The sequence below is a fragment of the Silurus aristotelis genome, assembly GCF_946808225.1.
Source record: "Silurus aristotelis genome assembly, chromosome: 1".
In the NCBI taxonomy this organism is placed as follows: domain Eukaryota; kingdom Metazoa; phylum Chordata; class Actinopteri; order Siluriformes; family Siluridae; genus Silurus; species Silurus aristotelis.
This window is the reverse complement of record NC_139574.1, coordinates 14,350,499-14,359,098: the sequence shown is the minus strand read 5'-3', so window position 1 is coordinate 14,359,098 and position 8,600 is coordinate 14,350,499. Positions and strand designations below refer to the sequence as shown.

Sequence of the window (8,600 nt, the reverse complement as noted above, 5' to 3'; positions counted from 1 at the left end):
GTTAAAAAATCATACATTGTGATTTCTGGAATTTTTTTTTTAGATTATGTCTCTTACAGTGGACATGCACCTACGATGACAATTTCAGACCCCTCCATGATTTCTAAGTGGGAGAACTTGCTAAATAGCAGGGTGTTCAAATACTTATTTTCCTCACTGTATATATATAATTACATTTTTTAATGAACATTGTCCCAAAGTGGCTATACACAGATAATGTGATTTATAAGTATAAGTTTGTCCCAGATGAGCAAGCTGGTGGCAAGGATGAAACACATACGTGGTTGACACTATACTAAATTACTAAATGCAGTCCACTATGAGTAAAAACCAGCCTCTCAGTCATGAATGTTTTAAATTGCAGTTTTATTTAGAGCTCACTTAGAAAGTTTACTGAATTTCCACAAGCAATTCATAACATATTCAGACATGAAATATAAAGCTGTAGCCTTGCAGGATTTGCAGGATTTACTGAAGCATGTTAAAATATTTTATTTATTTCAAATAGGCGTGTAACAATTGTAATAAAAAATAGCCTAGTACCCCATATAATAATTTTTTTATATTTTTACACTACAATAATCCTACACATTTATAAACCAAGAAACATTATTAGGTACGTGAATATATTGCCCCTTCTATTAGAAAGCCTTCTTTCTAATTGATTACGCTGATTGCATTTATGTACTTGGCATGTTCTTGATGGGGTTCTCCATGTCATTTCTAGGTAACAGACTTGATTGTTGGGTTTTTAACATGCAAAAGTATTTACAGTGTACAATGAATGATGCAAAAAAACATCCATTGAAAGGAAATTCTGTGTATGGAAATGGCTTGTTAATGAAAGCAATCAAAGGAGAATCACAAGACATGGTTTGCACTGACAGACCAACTACATTTATTCAACTAGCCATTAAGACTGGTGATGCTCCATGATTATTTTACATTTTATGAAATAGAAACTGATCCAATGTGGTCCAAATGTCCAATTTCATTAAAATAATATTTATATTGGTTTTATGTGAGTGTTTAGAGGAGTCAAGAAAAGGTGAGTGTCCCTTTACAAGGGTTCAGGTTAGGGATGGTGTTATCATACCTATTATATACAATTATTTGTCCTTCCTTTCCAATTTTGCATTATTTCCTAACAGCATCAGAGTTATAGGCAATTATTATATTGTTATTATATATAATTAATGGCAAAAGGTTGCTGCATATCTACAAGACATGTATATTGTATGTAGGGATTTAAGATAAATTTATATCTTTGCAGGATCGGTATGATTTGTTACACATGTTTTAATAGAGAATTTTAGTTTTGGCTGTTTATTTTATATACTGTTTGTCCAAAAGCTTATAGAAACCTGATTATCAAAACCATATATGCTTGTTAAACTTCTTATCCCAATCCCATTGTTATTCATTTAAGGTCAGTTTACTGATAGTGTACCCTCAGTGTTCTGGGAAGATTTTCTACTATATCTCAAAGTAAAGCTTTGGGTATTTGTGCTCATTTAGGCACAAGAGCATTACTGAGGTTGGGCAATGATGTTTGGCAAGCAGTCTTATTTTGAAGTCAGCCTCCCAATTTATCCTAACAGTGTTCAGTGAGGTTGAGGTCACAGTGAGCAGAACACTCCGTTTCTTTCGCAACAAACTGGGCAAACCATATATGTCTTTATCGACCTCACCTTGTTCGCAAAGGCCTAATCAGATGCTCAAACAAGTTTGGGACTCTTTGAAACAGTAATGCTGCAGCATACAAAAACATTTCTATGCAATTTGGTGCTTCCAACACCGCACGTTCAGCTTTCATCCTAAAGAATCATTATATAATATGCTGCCTACTTTTTGCTATTAAATGCATAAACATTTCAGCAAAAATCAACACTACATTGATTTTGATGGAAATTCAATGGAACATTTCTGGTATGATGTGAATAACTGTACACATTTGTCAGTTTTTGTTACCTAGATAAGAAACTGGTAATGCTTTTTTAATTCTGCATCAATTCTTATATCCTCAAAGGGATGAGCTAAGACATTAAAGCAAGAAAAGAAAAATTTTTGGAAAACAAAAGAGATGGAGATCCACTATGAGTTTATTTGGTAGCTTAGAGATATAAATTCAGTTAATTGTGTACATCAGAACAGGTTTATTTAATCTGGTCACTTCTGTGGAAGAATATGCTCACTGCTTCTTCTGGATCAGGTCGACCTGCAGAATGTGTGCTGTGTTCAAATATGCACCCCTATTCTATACACCCCTTACACTCTACATCCCAACCCATGAAATTTCCAATTCAGTGACCGTTTTTCGAAATATCTAAAGGTGGTAGAGTATTCTCACATTTAGCTCCTAAACTTTGGAATAGTTTTCCTGACAGTGTTTGGAGTTTAGGCACACTCTCCCAGTTTAAATGCAGATTTAAACGTATCTTTTTAGCAAGTCTTACACATACATCACATATCATAATCTTGTGTTCCAGTACATCTGATCAAATGCACATTATCAACTTGTGCTTGTTGATATTATAAACAGCAGCTACGCTAATTCCTCTCTAATGCTTCTTTTTCTCTACCCATCCCAAGGCATCCTGAGGTCCTGAGGTTTCTCAGTAGCTTCTGTTTCCATAATATCAACTTAATGTTTTAAAATTTTAATTACACACTTGATATCATCCAAATGAGGATGGGTTACACTTTTGAGTCTGGTTCCTCTTGAGGTTTCTTCCTCGTGTCATCTAGGGGAGTTTTTACTTGCCACAGTCACCCCAGGCTGTTCATTAGTGATAAATACACATCATTCACCTTAATTCTTAAATTCTGTAAAGCTGCTTTGAGACAAAGTCCATTGTGAAAAGTGCTAAAAAAATAAACTTGACTTGACTTATTATTCCCTGGGTTCATCTCTCTTATCTAGGCTATGCCCTGCAATAAAGCTTGACTGCATCAGAAATCACATAGAGCTTTTACTCTTTTCAACAGCAAATATTATGATGGGCTGAATGGAATATAAAATGTGATAAAAGTACAGTTATTTTCCTTTAAATCAGTTGAGTGCAGTTTAAATTAAATAATATGCAGCAGTAACTTGTAAGCTGCTCTGAATAAGGGCATTTACAAAATTCGATTAACATAAAATCTAAAAGTAATGATGATGATGGTTCTTTTGAGAGTTTATATATATATATATATATATATATATATATATATAGATAGATAGATAGATAGATAGATAGATAGATAGATAGATAGATAGATAGATAGATAGATAGATAGAGGCAGTGATGTTAATCTTGTACTCTTGCTATTATTCTCTGGTGTAATTTAATCAATATGCTTCCATGGAAACCACTTTTCATCATCTGAACTGTTTGTTAGCATGTATGGTGGACTGTGTGTTTGACACTCAGCTGTGTGTATGAGGCAAAGGATACACCTGCTGCTTGTTGAAGATGTCGAGAATGTATTAGGTGGCAATGAACAATTAGGATAAATGAAATCTCATCTCCTTAATGTAATACGGATATAGCAGACACAGTGGCAATGCTAGAAATGCCAGGATTTGTCAATGCACATTTATAGTGGCTGAGGTAATGTAAATAGATAATTTTTTTAATAAAATGCAAACAATATTTTAGTAACTGAAAGGGTAAAGTTACATTTCACTAAACAAAATTAGCCTTAGTTATGCAAAGTCACTAATTTCTAATTGAAAATAATGCAAAAATCTTTCTTTAATTAACAGTTCTTTAAATAATCTATTATTTATTCCAAATGGCTTCTAAAACATTTGTTGTTGTTGTTTTTTTTAATCACTTGTGGAATGTTTTTACTCCCATCTAACAGTTGCATTTGAAAATTTTACTTTGATGCACATATGAAATGCTTTTAATGGTCAGGGAAAAAAAGTCTTTCAGCTTATGATGCTGTTTAAGTGGCAGATTCAGTATGTTTTTGAACATGTTTACATTTTTAAGAAATCAGAAAGAATGGTAGCTGTGCCCATGTAAACAATGTAAAACAAGATCAAACCTGAGTCTAAAATAGCATTAGTCTGCAAATCCTTTTCAAATAATCGCTTCAGGGTAAATAAATCAAAAATCATCACTATGCCAAAGCAAGAACAATAAATCTCTCAAATAGAAACTGTGTGAAATATTTAAAGTTGAAAGTAATGAAGTATTGATTTTTACCACAACATAGCAATTTAATGTTTACTGTGGGGTTCTTTTTATTCACTTTCAGGGAACTCTACAAAACATTAGGACATAAAGAACTTTAACCTTTAACTCCGGAAATCCCCTGAGGAACCTTTTTTTGTTTGTTTAAACAAATTGTGTGGGTTTTTATTCCAAATAGTGTACTAATGAGTGTTTAACACTTCTGAAGTAATGCTGATTGTTCTGCCCAATTTATTATTAAAATTAATAAAGTATTAATATTTTCCTTTTTCCTATTTGACTCTATAATTTACTATGCTGCCAGCAAATTCTGAGAATTTCTGGCCATGATATTTGGGTTAAAAAAAAGGCACATAATGATATGTTATGATGCCCATTGGGCTAAATTACAATGACAGTAAATTAGGAAGGGGTAATTGAGAGTGTACATTCTTAGGGCTGTTTCATGACCCAACATATAAGTCACACTTTGCTAAATACTACAATCTGTATAATCTATATATTTAATGAAGTTTTTACAAAGCTCAGAATAAATTTTAAAAAAGACGAGTTAAAAAGAAGAAGAAGACCCACAGTGCAATCTCTGAAGAAAATACTTTCAAATACTTTCAGTCCTAAAAAGAAAGGAGAAATTAAGAAATGCTCGCAGTGTAGCCATTTTCATGTGTGCATTTTTTTCTCTTATGTGTAATTAAGTTTACTTTAAACAGTATACTGCAAAACTAGCATCAAAGAGTGTTCTTGGATAGTCCACCTATGTTCAACAGTGTGTGTAAAAATCCCAGTCACGTTTACTGGCAGAACTGTTGCAGTATAAGTCCCAGTCCTAGAGCACAGTATCTGAACACTGATGAGGCCTAATGGTTAAGAAAAATATGTTAATTCAAGAAACAACCAACAACGCCAAACTAGGTTATGTGTACAGTGCAAAATGCCGCAGAGTGTGTGTGTGTGTGTGTGTGTGTGTTTTGGGGGTGGGGGGGTGGGGGGGATATAGGATATGGGGTTGTTCATCATGTTTGTGTTTTGATTCAAGTTTTTATTTACCTTATCATTTATTTGGTTCGTGCCATAGTTAACAGCTCCATCTTTTTCTGAAATGGATTTTTCCTGATTGTTGCTGATGCCTTTCTTGGGAGTTGCATACAAATTATAATCTACAATGGTTGTATTTTCTGTAACAAAAGATGTATTAATGGTAACAAGGAAAATGTATATATGTATATAATGCATTTAATTTGAGTTACTGTATAGATATATAATAACTTGGCATACCATAATCAGTTTCATTGTAATCGATGTAATCTATATAGTTAATATCATCTCCGGTCACATACTCATATTCACTAGCATCTGGATCACCTGCGGTAAAATAGGTGGACAAACACTCAGAAAATCGTTCTATAGAGGTGTGTTTGAAGAAGTTATTCATCTTTAAAGCTCTTTATAATTTTTAATGGTTTTGAATAATAATATTGTTATTCAAGTCAAACTTTGTAACTCTTATCAGAGTCTCCTTAAGAATAACCAGAGCTTGTTCATTTCATGCTGTGTCCTAATGTTAAGGGCTGAAAGTATGGAAAAGTCATGGCATGTGAATGGAAAACAATGAGGTGACACAAGGTAATAAAACCTGCCAGGAAACAGTTGCAGAAACTATTCACTTGCATCCAACCAACTCCAACACTGTGATAGTCTAAACCAGTTCTTATATGATGTCAGGCATAAAGTTTCCCCTCAGTAAACCTGATAGCTCAATGTTTTACCCAAATACAGAACACGTATAGACAAGATCTTAATATGCTCTGCACTTTTGGCTTAACGCCACTCATATCTACACCTCATATCTGGAGAAAGTTGTTATTATTTCCTGGCATCTTTGAATCATTGGCAGCAGCAATTCTGCACTGTCTTCACTCTCCTTTTTACTTAGTTCTTTAGTCCTTATATAATCATGTGAAATAAATCAGTTACTCCATTGCTTGGGCTGCAACCTTTATTGTCCTCTCTGATTTTGATACAGTGGGAAAATGGCAGCAAGGAGTTAAATCCGATTTATTTATTTATTTATTTTTTATTTTTTTATTAAACGACAGGATGAACTGTTTAAAAGTTCAAAGATTGTCTGTGCTTGTTCTGTGTGTGCGAGTTTGTGCGTATGTCTGTGAGTGTCCGTGGTCTCACTTGTGCATGCTTGGACAAGCGTTTTTTTCTGCTTGCTCTCTTATTTCCTACCGTGACAAGAGAACTGTTAAGCATCTTCCAGAAGAATACTTAATAAAAAAATAAATTTGAAAAGATATTCACCCTGATGTCTGACGTGTTTTGCAGTGTGCAACAATGCATATTAAAATGTAAATGTTTTGACATAAGCAGTGTTGAAATTTCCAGACCCTCATACTCTATATGGGAAAGTCTATCCAATGTCAAACCAACTGAATTTTGGCAACCAGCCAAAAAAAAAAACACTAACTTGTTTTTCAGACCAATTTGTTTTTTTGCACAAAACATACATTGATACCTGTCCTTGATTTTTCCTTAAAATGTTCTTCAACCTTGTAAATGGTCTATGGAAATCTCTTCAAATAAATAGGGAGCCAGACTAATCAAATGTTTTAAAACAGCAGAAAAAAAGGTTTCCCCAGACTGCCACACATTTTTTCCTATTTTTGTTTGTAGTTCTAAACTGAACATGAATGAAAAGCAGCTTTTAATACGCTTTCAAATAGAGGCAATAAAAGAATGTAAATATCTGTTTATTTCACCTTATATCAACTCTGAAAAAAAAAATCTGTCCCAACACCTGTGGAAATGTAATTTCTTTTTCTTTTTTTTTTCTTTTTTACTATGACAGTTTTTGCAATTTTGACAAAATGCATTTTAAAAGTATATTTTCAACCTACTTAAAAACAAGTGGTAAAAATTGTAACTTCCTTTAATTTAAACTTACAGTTTTAATTTCAGAAGTCAATAAGGTAACAAAACATAAAAGGGGATGTAGTACTTACTGAAACATTGATGCAACAACAAAGCCCCTGTTACCCACAGAGATAGTAGTCCTGCATGCATGATTGAGAAGTGTGTTGCTGCAGAGTTGTGTGTCTGTGTGTGTAATGAGCAAGGAGACACATGCTTGACTCTCTGTAATGGCATGTGTCAAAGGGTGGAGAGGACTGGGTTGGGCTAGAACAGACTGCTAATGCAAACTTATCTCTGTTATTAGTCCTTTATCTGTTATAAACTTATAAAAACATAAGAAATAAAACGAAATGGCGAAAGTCTAAAGTAAGTCTTAAATAATGTGTTGGGCTACCACAAGCCTACGAAAAGTGTACTACAAATCTCTGGAAGTATACTGAAGCGTGAACAGCATTCTTTAAATACATTTTCCCTCGGCTGGTAAAAAAGTGCTGTCTAACATCTTTAAAAATAAATCTACTATAGTTATTTCATTTTATTAGATCTGGTAACTGAAGGCCAATGCTATGAATGTTTTATACCATTTTGTCCACAACTAAACAATTCAGTGATTCCCTATGCCAATGATTTGCAACGACTATTCCCTCTAACTGAACTCAAATAATGTCATGTACATGTTTGCAATAACATAACTGATTAGACATGGTACAAGAAATCTGGTGTGTAAATGCTCCTTCTTGCATTTTCCCTATTAAGAAAACTCCCATTTTTTATTTTCTTATTTTCTGTTTAGAATATACCTTCCAAATTCTTTCAAAATCAGTGTGTTTTTTAGCATTTTTGTAATGAATTAGGTTTCATAAATTACTCTTTCAGCTCATTCGTACATAAGTAAATTGTGTTCATCATATGACTGTGATGAATCATATGACTGTGGTTTTGGCTAGAGGAAGCCTATACTGTATTTCTTAATGAAAAAAAAGGGGAAAAAATTCATTGTTTGTGAGTTTCTGTTCTTCATTTTAGCAGGAAGGTTAATACAATATTCTGCAAGTAGATAAACCATTTTTAAACTGAATGTATTGGCCAAGCTGAATCTGGACCTACCAATCGGCCGTCTTATTCCAGTCTGTCATCTCAATGCATTTGGTTTCCTTGAGGATACAATAGGAAATTTCATTCATTTCTGTCAATAATATAAGAGCAGTGAGTCATTCTTGTGCTTTCAGCCAGTTAATTGCAAGACCAAGACACATTGAGGCACAGCTGTGTCACAGCCAAGAAACATTCATCAGCAATAAGAAAACCAATAACTGATTATTTCACATCTTTACAAGAATAAGTAAATGGTCAAACTTAGCTTTAGACCTCTAAATAAATAAGCTATATTCTTGCCCAACTGAAGAATTGTTCTTCCAAAAAAAATTTAACATTTATTTCAAATAATAAGTTAAATATCCCTTACAACATTATTTCTAACCACCTTATATACAG

The 8,600-nt window shown here is 33.4% G+C and overlaps 1 long non-coding RNA gene across 1 annotated transcript; it reads right to left on the bottom strand.

Moving 5' to 3' along the window:
- Positions 1-4,212: 4,212 nt before the first annotated feature.
- Positions 4,213-7,352, bottom strand: LOC310730655. Its single transcript, XR_014534888.1, has 4 exons — positions 7,196-7,352; positions 5,463-5,549; positions 5,235-5,362; positions 4,213-5,044 (listed from the first exon to the last, which is right to left on the bottom strand). It is a non-coding gene; the product is annotated as an uncharacterized lncRNA (long non-coding RNA).
- Positions 7,353-8,600: the final 1,248 nt, after the last annotated feature.